The following is a 12,620-nucleotide window of genomic DNA, read 5'->3' as shown; positions in this document are numbered from 1 at the left end:
AGGCTCAACTTCATTTTTGGGGGCCTAATGTGAGATGATGCCTTATTGGCAAGGGGATCAACATTTTATTCTCTTCCACTTCTCACTCTCTTTGAACCAAGTGCAATATTTTCTCTACTCTCACCTATGATTGATTACAAAGTAATATTTCTTAGGCAAGCATTATGTTGCTATTAGGGGTGACTTGCCTATGAAGTAGAATTGAGATTCTCATGCACAATTAAGTTTGAGGTTTCTTGAGGGAAAATTGAGCAGTGATGTGCATGGACATAAATTTTTGTTGAACACTAGAGGACTTCTCTAGGTTTATTACATGAGACAACTCACAAGAATCCACAAACTAATTGTGATTTCTATCCTCTAGGTAGGCAAGTCCTAAGACTCCTTAGGTGAAATAAGAGCTTGTCTCAATCCCACATGGGACTTAAAGCAAATGTGTAGATCTTATGAGAACGTGGATCTATTGTGCTACACCTAGTTTCTTAATAAGGGACAAAATGTCTCAATATGGGACTTTCATGTTCAATGGTGTTACATGATGTCCTAGGCTTCTTTACTTTCTAAAGGAGAGTGATTATAGCTATAAGTGCTCTTGGTGAGCGGGGTGTGTGTGTGTGTGTGTGTGTGTGCACTACTTACTTGGTGTAATTGATACCTAATTCATGTGTACTTAATACTTTTGGTGACCTAGCCTTGAGTTGAAATGACACACAAGATTTTTAAGGTTACAAGTGCAACTAGAGACCCTCCAAGGTCTCGCATTGACCAACCTTAATATGAGTCCATCTATGTATGTCCTTGTATTTTTCTTGTAACTCCTTTTTGTCTTATGGTGCTTGCCTCAATTTCAAAGTTGGCAAAGAGTCACCTCTTTCCCACTCTAATAGTCTTAGTACAGAGTTTGAGTCTAGGGTTCTTTAGGCACATGTTTCCTTGTGCGGCAATGCTTGGTAGCCAACGGTGGAAACCCTAATTTCTATGGTCTCAATGCACCAATGGGCTGATCTAGGTGCGATGAACCCTAATTTCTATGGTCTCAATGCACCAATGGGCTGATCTAGGCGCAGTGAACCCATTGTCAATTATCACTCTCTTTTCTTGCTTGCAAGGTTAACTCCTAGTGGTGACAAGAAGCTACCTTTACACTGCAAGTTTTGTTAGTTGTCCCTATCTTTGTCAATTGTCACTAGATTTTCATACTTGCAAGGTTCCAATCCGGTGACAAGAATATTCCTATAGTGCACTATTTTCTGTGTGTGTGAGACGGCAGCTTATAAGCCATCATGTGACCTAAAGTGTACCTAAAACCATGTATAACCAGCAAAATGGACCTTTATGAGGTGCACATGTATGGCCTAGTGCAAATAGGTTGCCTTAAACTAGTGTGGAGCTCTTAAAAATGTGAGTGTAACTAGTTGGGAGCTTGATATCATATTTCAATGGAGTTCAATGCTAAGAATATTAAGAATATAAGCATTGAAACGGATAGAATGGACACAGACTTTCAAATTGGATTATATGGAATTGGAAATTGAATATTTCATGTCTCTTGAGTAGCCTTGGTTTTGATTCAATCTTTAGAGTAGGCTAAAGAAGAGTTTCACAACTTTGTAACATAGGGGTTCAAGACACACACCACTACAATTCCTAGGAGTGATAAGAATATCCTATGATGTTGCAAATCACTCCCTTCCACCAACAGTAAGAGTTGAAAAGAGACTCTAACTTCTTCCAACATGTCTATATAGAAAAGGGAAGATAGTAGCATTGAATACCATTAGGGGGGTAAGAAACATCTTCGAGTCTATGATTTGACTAGTAAGACCAAGCTCCGATCCTCTTCCTAATCTTTACATGTCTTATGTATTAGCCACCACTCAAATATTTTTGAGACAAAATGTTGACTTTCAAACCAATGGGAGCACCCAACTGTCTAAAGATTTGACTAGTAAGACCAAGCTTGAGATTAGTCCTCTTCCTAATCTTTACATGTCTTATTTATCGGGCCACTCAAATATCTATCGGGTCACTTGGGTGCTTCATGGTAAGGACATGTTTACACCCCATGTTTGCATGGTTGGTTGATGATGTTCCATTATTTATAGCTTAATTTATGTTGAGATGAATGAAGAGAAACATATATATCATTATAGATATTGCATTTGTGTGGGTGATCATGGAGCTATGTGGGTGGGTAAGATGTGCTCGTAGAGGGGCATGTATGTATTTGTAGAAATAAATAATTATGAGTCAGAAACTTGCATGGACTTACCCCAAGGAATAGATCTTGTATAACAATTGAATAAGTGAACCATATCCCCCCAACTAGCAACAACAACAAGGATAAATGGAGAGGCATAAACTCAACACTCCTTGTTTTGATTACACAATAACATAAGTTAAAGTATTGTATTGCTTGAAGCAATTGTCCCTTTTCTAAATTATTGATTACTATTCTTAATAGCCTAAAGAATCTTGCTCAATTGATGTGTAAAGAATATCAAATATGGAGAAGACTAATTAATATTTATTGTTCTATGAGGGCTTTCATGTTAGAACTTCTTGTTTGTGTCAAATTCACTTGTGAGATTATAAGCATATCAAAATATTGAGAGCTTGTAAGTCTTCATCTTAACATTGAAAAACGAAAGAGAGTTTACATATTCATGTTCCTTGATGTTTAAAGTATTTGGAAAAGTCTAGAAACTCTAATGAATAGATCATCATTACCATTATGCTAAGAGGAGATGCATAGGATATAATTGCCAACATAGAACAAATTAAACCCACAACTTTGATCCTTATATTTCCATGGCACAAATGAAGAGTAATGATCAAGGTACAACCAAAAAGTAGGAGGCTTAGAACAAGATGTTGGGCTACTATCACCTGCAGTAAAGAAACTTTCCTTTTTAGTAACATCTGCATGATCATTGAATAAGTTTGACCTTACTGAAGATTTCAAGGCATTCTATGAATTACTTTGTGTATGGATGTTTATACATTGATATATGTGAGAGAGTGTGTTTCTATAAAGCTACGCATGCATATGGTGGTGCTTTGAAAGATAAAAACATGATGATGTGTTGGACTTACCCTTTGTTTGTGGGAAGCAAAGAATAAATAGATGACTACATATACCATTTGGAAAATGGTAGATATGCCACAAACTATGACTATTGGTAATCTAGTACACTCCTCAACCTATCCTCTTGAGAAGCTTGGTACAAGTAGGTTGTGTGGTAATCCTCTTGAGAAGCTTTGGTACAAGTAAGTTGTTTTGGGCTTCAATAGGCATCCATCTTAAGTAGTAGCTATGCCCTAGACTCTCATGTCAAGAAGCATATTAGACTCTGTTAGCTAGGCCTCTCCAAGGAGCAGCTCATGGACCTTTTACAAGAAGTAGCCATGGATCATGCCGATATCCTGCAGGAGATCAAAGACCTCGCTGACAAAGACCCCTCGCACCGGAAATTGTTCGTCCATGGCCTCGTCTGGGAGACCTCCTCCGAGACTCTCAAGGTGGCCTTCGCTCCCTACGGTGACATCGACGAATGCCTAGCCATCATCGACAAGAAGACTGGCAAAGGAAAGGGCTATGGCTTTGTCACATTTAAGCATAGGGACAGCGCGTATAAGCGCACGCTCAAGGAGCCTAGCAAGAAGATCGATGGCGGCAAATGTGTCTGTCAGTTTGCATCCGCGGGGCCTTCGTCCACTCAATCGCAACTTGCACAGGCAGCATCTACCAGTCCGCGTAAGATTTATGTGGCGAATGTCCCCCGTGACATGCCAGCTGAGAAGGTCCTGGCGGCCGCGTTCTCCAAGTACGGAGAAATTGAAGAAGGTCCTCTAAGGTTTGATAAGCAGACAGGTAAGTCAAAAGGATATGCTTTGTTTATTTACAAGTCAGCAGAGTCTGTTAAGCGTGCTCTAGAAGTGCCTACGAAGACTGTGGAAGGACACCAGATGACTTGTAAGCTTGCAGAAGGGCAAAAGCAGAAAGCTGCTGCTGTAGATAATCAGATGCAGGGTGAGCCCTGCGGGCGTTGGGATTACATCTTCAGCTATGTAAAAACCTTCCAGGGATAGGGACATCCAGATAGGCTCCTTCCTGACCGTGTTCTTGTCGGCATGAGCCAGCACTTCATGAAGAGATATACTGAGTTGCTGATTCAAACGTGCCATAGACGTGGAGTGCATGCAATGGGAGGGATGTCTCCAAAGTCACAACTACTATCAAAGGGGTAGGTGAGATGGGAGATGTTATAACTATTGACTTGCAAGCAAACATCAACAGCATCGTGGGGAGGAGGGTAATAAAAGCTGAGGGCTAACAGAAGGAAGCATCATGGCATATGCCTTTGAGTACAATGACGAGAAGGGCAATTGCTTTTTCACAGATTTCCTGATTGTGGGCGAGAACCAGCTGGCATTTGACATGCAGGGAGACAGTGGCAGCCTGGTACTGATGCTTAAGGAAGGCAAGGAAAAGCCTAGCCCTGTGGGAATAATGTGGGGAGGCACAGCGAATCGTGGGTGCCTGAAACTTCAGAATGGAGATGCACTTGTGAATTGGACAAGTGCAGTGGATCTTGGGCGCCTCCTCAACTGTCTTCAACTTGATTTAATCACTAGCGATGCTGCTTTGGAAGGTAATTTCAGGAGCTTAGGCCACAGTTTGTCAATGTGCTCTGTTTTTTTGTATCTCAACAACATGGGTGGATCAAGAGGCATGATTGGTGATGATGATCTGCATAATTTGCAGGATAACTTCAATTTGGTATCTTCTGTTGCTAGACATGTTCAAGTTGATAACTCAGCAAATCTGAAGGCTCCGAGGTAAGTGGAATGGAGGTTTCTTGTTCTTTTAGTAAAAAGCTTTCTGGGTTATGGGTTGAGGGTTATTATACAAAACATTAAAAAAAGATATGATAGGGAAAGGAGGAAGATTATCCTACTTTTGATGCATCTTTTTATTGGACTGCAAGGTCTAGAACTTGAACTTCTCTCATGGATGGGAACAATACAGCATATTGGATATACAGCTACTAAAATACAAGCACCTCTTTGCATCATTTGATGTGCAGGATTAGTTGAACTATGTTGATATATAATAGATTTCAGATAGAGATACTTCTCTAATTGTCAATTCTAAAAGTTCTTTCCCTTCCCGTCAGAAGTACGTTAAATTTGAGGTGGAGTTTTTGACTAGCGAATGAAAGCAAATTGATTAGAATAAGGTATGCCTTCCTTCAAACCACTGACTAAGTACTTTTTTCGTTTTCGAATCACTATATGGCACAGCAAGCCATGGCATGTCATTGAAGTAGTTGTCAAAATATCCTTGGTCTTCATCAGATGAGATAAACACAACCTCAAATTATGTGATAGCATCATTGATGCACAAAACAATGGTGCTATCATGCCCAAGAACAAGACCGTTTGGTGGAGACTAGATCATACTCTTCTATTGACTATCAGCATGAAGGATCAAAACCAGAGATGACCTATAATGACTTCAGCAATACATGCTTCTTCAGCAATACATCTATAATATTTTTACTTGACAAATGTCACAGAGCATATCAGGCTCTAATACCATGAAGAAACTGTAAGCAAGAAGGGAATAGAGACGGAGCAAATAGAGATGGAGCTAGATGCGATCATCCTCTTCCATTATTCTCCAACAATTCTTCTATCTTCACAGTCTCACACACTACTAATACGATGACTAGGTTATACAACCAAACCATAGTTAACTAATACAAGTTAGTTTACTTCCAAGATTTTCAAGATTTTCTCACCTTTTGAGACCTTCGGATAAGGTTTAGGAGGTCTCTTTCTCTGCATCTAGTCAGCAAGAGGGTGAAGTTAGGCTTGGAGAATTTATTGTTCATCGAATAGTCACTTCACTTGCGCTCTTCTTAGTGCTTCCTGAAGTTACCTAATTATTGGCTGCCCAAAAGACCTTACAGACAAACCCTCCCTCCGGAGTTTCTCTAGAGATACCGACCTTACAGACAAACCCTCCCTCGAGAGTTTCTGACCTCTTGGCAAGAAGCATTAGGCGAAGACTTGTAAGCTTCTTCGATGCACTCTAGAACCACTGGTGATTGGAATAGCAATCTTCATGTATATGATCTATAGTCCGTTTAGATTGTAAACTTCAAGGTAAACAATGGTTGATCAAATGTGTTTATTTTTTCAGTAAGCATCATAGTTAGACTTAAAGGTGCTACGAAGACACTACTTAAAAACATTATTTGACAGGTGGTTGGTGATATTGTACTGGAACTTGTGGTAATACTTGGCATGAAGCCCATGATGCAGGGATTCTTACTCTGAGCTTTGGAGTTGTGGCCCTCATGGGTGCTAACATTAATGCCATTCAAATTCCCCTTTTGGAATTTGGTGGTAGAGACTGTTTTGTACATATATATGATGTTTGCAGCTATTGTGACTTGTACATTCATAGTCTATCATTCCTTTGTTAACATGGTGGTCATTTAATTCACTTTCAAAGTTCATGTTTTGGAGGTAGATATATTTTCTGTCTTATGCTATTGAAGAGTTTGTCTTATAGAGTACTTCTTTGAGCACGCTTGATTTTTGAATTTAGGAACTTTGATGTCATCGAGACATGAGATGATCATTCAGCCTCAATCAGCGCAGCCAAATTTGCTTGTGGTGGTTTCAATTTGCTGAGCCCTAGTGCGGACAAGTATGGCTTCCTCCTAAAGTCATGGTTTTTACTTTGAATTTTTAGATTCTCAAGTCTATTTTGTTTTGGCTCAACTGTAAAACCACTTACCTGTAGATCAGTGGTGTTTTGTAACATAGAGGCAACAACAATGGGCATCAAGAGTACACATTATTATCAAGAAATGGCTTCTCGTGGCATAGTTTATGATATGGATATTGATCCATACAACAAGATAGCAGTAACTGTTGGACAGGTTGGAAGTTCTTTTCATGGAAGGTTACCATAAGTTTTATATTGAAACATGATTGGCTAATATGTTAAGTTATTTGTCTTGTATGGTTTCAGGATAAGAAGTTGAATATGCTCAATCTTGCTAGTGGGAAGTCTGTAAGATGCTTCAAACCAGAAGGAGAAGTTGGTGAGCCCATAAAAGTATGAACAATGAATTCCTTGTTTTCACCTGCTCAATTTACTGTCAGATGGTGTAAAGAACAGGGCAAAAAAGGTATGTGTGTTTTAATGTTTTACAAATGGTGCATAAGATCAAATTGATGTTGTTTTTACAAGGATTTCTACTCTCTTCAAATAAGAAAGCTCAATATAATAAGGATTGAACCTTGTTCTTCTTAAGGTTGACCACTTGAAGATAATTGGCAAAGCCACATCTCTTTATATCCCACTTTTTCTGTCTGTAGATTTGCTACTTTTGATCTTTAAGACATTGGGTTTGTGTACAATATTTGTCATCATAGTTTCCGATGTCTTTTGCCCCTTTCTGTGGTAGGTTCGCATTGATCCTAGTGGGTCATAAGTAGTTTGATCACATTCTTATAAGAGCATGCACATGTATGACATATCAGATGGAAGCATTTTATCCCTGGGGCAAGGTCATGCTGAAGTAATAACAGGGATAGCTTTCACGCCTGATTGCAAGCGGCTAATATTGATAAGTTTAAGGTGGCCTTTAGAGTTGTATATATGCTGACCTTGGCTTCTTTACTATAACTTTTCCACTTGGTGATGCTAATTTATGGTTTTCAAAGAGTTCAATGGAGAGAGTTGCATATTTGTTTGGAGGCTTCCTAATCTTCTGACTAAGATGATGTGGAAGTGCTGTAGTTCTGACTCAAAAGGGCAACTAAACAGGCCAAGGTTGCAGAGACCATTCTAGAAAATGATGAGGGTGAATTAGAAGATTTAAGTTTTTGTTCTTTTGAATCAATATGGGAGGCCAAAGTTTGTAGTGCAACATGTTTTTGAAATATTGACATCAACATATACGTTAATATGAATAAATATGGAAACTCCAGCTGAATTTTTATGATGCCTTTGGTGCCCAAGAAAACATCTTGCTTCAGCTGGATTTCCATATGATGGTTTAGTTTGCCTCTGGGATTTCAAGTCTGCAGCATTGATAGCCAAAGTCAGAGCAACAACTATATCCATGCCAAAAAGTGGGATTCATGTTGCTTCAGATGGAAGTTTTTTTGTTACAGCAGGTGCTAATCACTTGAAACATTGGACTATCAGGTCAAATGCAGGACATCAATGATCTGGAATAGGGTTAGGTCTTGTTCTAGATGGGGGAAATGTTCATCTTGGTAGTCTGTGTGAAAATTCTTTTACAGTAGTAACATCTTGAGAAGATTCACGAGATGGAGATGTCCAACCGGTTTATGCCTTGACCTACACAGGCATGCCCAAGTAGGCTTTAACCAACTTTTTCTATTTGGCACTTTTCTCAATTCTGCTACTAATTTAGTATAATTAGTGAATTGAGGATTGTGGTTGACACATATGATGTTCAACAGGAATAGTATGCCTTTTACATTGTGAACTTGCATTGAAAAATTGGGTTAATCTTAAGGTATCCTCTGATATGCAAGCAAGGATCTCTCTGTGGTTGCCTATCTGCAAACATAAACAACAGTTTTAGCTACTTGTTGCAGGTTCGACAAGGCCATGGTTTAGCCATTTCAAATTTGCACATTTCTTTTGCATGCAGTGATGGTATTGTGCAGATTTTCATGCTTGAGTCTCTTGCATTTACTGCAACTTTTCCTTGACCAGTGCCATTTGGATTCCATGACTTGACAGATACACACACATGCTCCTGAGTCCTACCTTGCCACACATAATGTAAATGGGATCTCATATCCTGATGTTGTTGCTTGTCAATTTGCAACATCGCACAAGCTTGGTAAGTTTTATTTTGAGATAGCATTAGTGAGTCCTTACATTGAGAAGAAACTTAAAGCTGTTAGGTGTATAGTGCTTCATTTTTGATAATACATTAGTCAGGTTCTCTTCAATCACTATTTTTACATCAAATATTTTGGTTCTTCCAGTTGTTGTATATGTTGATCATAGTTTCTTTGTTTGGGATATTGAGAACTTTTCAAAGGTCAGGACCTCTATTCCAGTATTGTTCAGGCCTATGCTTCTTAGAAGTTGTTGAGTTCTCTATTGAGTGGAAGATTAATGGTATCTGTAGCCTCTTTAACACTATCTCTTTTGTGACCTTGGGAGGGTTTGTAGTGCTATTAAAGAACTTGTAAGTAACAACTTAAAAATGCTTGGGACATCAGAGGACATATTTGAATGCATTGCATGTATCCTCTTTGTCATAGGTTAGATCTGCATGATACATAGCATGTATCACTTCTCTATTGCTGAAGTATTTTTGAAAAAGGCCATGGTAGTTATGCATCATAGTTCAAAAGAATCATACTCTATCCTCTGATATGGTCATGTGGGGAATCTCCCCTAGCACACTCTACCCCCCTCCCTTGTTGCTTATAAGCACATATCCCACTCATGTGTTGATGAGTCACCTCCTTCCTTGAAGGAAACAGGGAGTGGAAAGGAATCACCTCATATTTAGACCTAGTCCCACCCTCCCGATTGATCAATGCCAAGTTTGGATTAGTTTTGGGTTGCATGAAAGTGTATCTTCCATGTTGGGTTGTTTTTCATCCATTTTGGGTTGTTTGGGGGCAAATCTGAAGGATAACTTAGTTGTGAGTAAGGGATAGGTGCTGAAGCTCTAGGATAGCAGGGCAACTTGATGTTGAGCAGATTCTAGGGCTGCAAATGACAGGATGCCCTAAAAACGAGGTTATTGACAAGTGTTGGTGCATAAATTAGGGTTTCAGACAATAGAACCCTAATAACCGGCAAGTGACCTTATTTTTTATCTTTGAAACAATAGAGATTGCTGTTACAACACTTTCTTGGTAGCATATTGAATTTCTCTCTCTCCTCTACTATGTTCTGCCTCATCTTAGCAAATCTGAAGATATTCAACATTGTTTTGGTGAAATTAGGCCTTATTACTGTTGTAAGTAGGGTTTTTCTGTTGTCTCAAGAAGTGCACCATTGAATATTTTGGCCATTCTCAGTTTTGCTCACCTGTTTGAAGGTGGACAACTCTTATATGCTCTTGGAGGTTTGGCAACAATGATGGGTCAGGGGCTTCTTTTGCTTGGCTGGCAAGCATTGGAGAAATATAATCTTCAAGTTGCACTTAGTGTACAGTGGTTCATGGTGCAAAAACAAGTTATAATAAAAGATATAGTCATTGGAAGATTAAGCCTAGATAATGTTAATGTAGTAGAATAGGGACAATTTGGATTTCACATTATAGTTTGCTACTTAATTGGCAAAAATTCTATTATTCACTTTTACTTTATTAAAATCACTTTTTAAATAAATTATTTTTTATTATTATTTATATAAAAAATATCAAAATGACATTCTATGAGATTTGATTATGTCATTATATGCCTCCTATATGCTAAGTTTATATGATAAAGTTACTACATAAATGTGATATGTTATAATTTATTATATGGTAACTTTTTCGATGAAGTTACTATATAGATAATGTCTATTTCTGAAGTTACTATATAGTAATTTTTAAATAAAGTTACTATATAGATAGTTATGATAATAAACTTCCTATATAGTAAGTTAACCAAAAAAAGCTTTCTATATGGTAAGTTATAAACTAGAAAAATGTTTCCATATTGGAAACTATGTTTCTAGATTGGCAATCTAGTAAAGTTTGATTTTTCCTATATTAGACTCTTTCTAGTTATGTGGAAATCTAACTAGCAATTTCTCTTTTTTTTCCTATATAGTAAGTGGTTTAGAGTTTCTTGTGGAAGAGCCTAGAATTTGCTTTTTGAGTTTCAAAATGTTTCCTCTTCTCTTTGCTTTTTGAGTTTCAAATCGTGTTGGGTGCTTTTGCTTTTGGCATTCGATTGATATTTCACTTGGTTGTGGTGCCGCAGAGGTAATTGAAGGGATTGCATTAGAAGAAATGGAATTGGAAGAAGCTGGTGAGAAGAGACCAAGACTTGCAATGTATAGAGGGAGCAAAGGTGAAGCAAGGGAGTTGTTGGGACCGGATTTACCGTAACCTTCACAAGAAATCCGTAGGTATGGCACCTCGCTTTACAAGTGGAGTCTAATTCAATTAAGGAATAGCAACATGTTGTTTTGTCTCTATCTTTTCCTATTCTAACTCAATAAGGTGAGCAGAGGATTTGAGAGTGAAGCGGAAGAAAAATAAGCCGTAAGGTCACCCATCATGTCAATAGCGATATTGGGCTTATGAGAAATCGAACAAGAATGAGGAGAGCGCTCGATTGGACATGAGTCCATTAAGAATCGGACAAGACATTGGCTTTTGGAAATCGAGACGAGCTTTGAGTCCTTGTTGCTCGGCGGAGAAGGCTCTCGATTGCCGCCTTGGCTGCATGCCACGCTATATAGGCATTCAAACGACGAGTTGAGCCAATAAGCATTCGGCGCAATAGCCAATAAGCATTCGACGATATCTTGTTGGTGCTGCTCACGGCCTGAAACTTACATTGTTGGTCGAATGTAATTTAAAATAGGATTTCTTTTTGTGATTCGGATGGCCAAGAGGCAGGTCAAATTCGCAATTAAGCTGATAACTTTTCCGATGGTGCTCTTGATTGCCGCCTTAGGTCCTAGCCAGGCGTTGACCTACGTATTCCATAGGCAGGCCAAATTGGCAAATAGCCCTTTGATAAGCTTTCGAACGGCCGATAGGTAGGCTGATAGGCATTCAGACAGCAAATAGCCCTTTAATAGGCTTTCCAATGGTCGATAGGCATTCAAATGAATGAGCATTGTGATAACCAAGTTGCAGGCCGATAGGGACTTAGACGTTCACCTAGATAGTCAAATAGGACAATCGATTGATTAACAAACAATTGCTTTTCGGTTGCACAATTGTAAGCAATCGGACGGCCAATAATTAGGCCTAATAAGCATTCGGACGGCGTTCTTGATTGCCACCTTGGCAATTAATCCTAATAAGCACTCGAACGGCCAATAGATAAGGGTTTAAGTCAATTGGAATTCCAATGTTTGATTGAATAGGCACTCAACAATCGATATGAAAGCAGACGTGGCATTCCGACGGCCAATATACAAGGGCTTAGGTTCGATTAGCATTTGGATATTTGAATAAGGCCATCCAGCTTGTTTGAGTACGGATATATAGCCTATAAAGGCTCCAACGTAAGTAGTCCGCCGTTTGTGGCCTAGTTAGGCCCACCAAGGACGAGACTATCCACCTTGCTCGCCGTATAGCCTATTAAGACTCTACTGAGAGTAGACGACTAATTGTTAGCGGTAGAGAAGGGCCATTTGTAGCAACCTTGGGCACTGATCTACGTCTAAGGGCCTTGGAATCTGGGTGGAACTAAGAGACTTAAGTTAAGGAGTAAACCACATTCTATTTGGAAAATCTTGAGACGACACCTAACCAAACACATTGAATCGCCATTCAAGAGACTATGAAGACTTGAGCTAAGAGTCAAGGAAATAAAACTATGGAGCCAACCCTCAAGGGCATGAAATTGATCCTTAAATTAAA

At 39.0% G+C, this 12,620-nt stretch overlaps 1 pseudogene; it reads left to right on the top strand.

The window, feature by feature from the left end:
* The first annotated feature begins 3,408 nt into the window (after positions 1-3,408).
* LOC148013460 (UBP1-associated protein 2C pseudogene) lies at positions 3,409-4,092 on the top strand (annotated as a pseudogene).
* Positions 4,093-12,620: the final 8,528 nt, after the last annotated feature.

This window comes from Lygodium microphyllum, chromosome 26 (assembly GCF_053477565.2).
Source record: "Lygodium microphyllum isolate KBCC chromosome 26, Lygodium_microphyllum_v1.1.10, whole genome shotgun sequence".
NCBI classification, from domain to species: Eukaryota; Viridiplantae; Streptophyta; class Polypodiopsida; order Schizaeales; family Lygodiaceae; genus Lygodium; species Lygodium microphyllum.
Note: the sequence above shows the minus strand (reverse complement) of the source record. Positions and strands in the feature narration are given on the sequence as shown.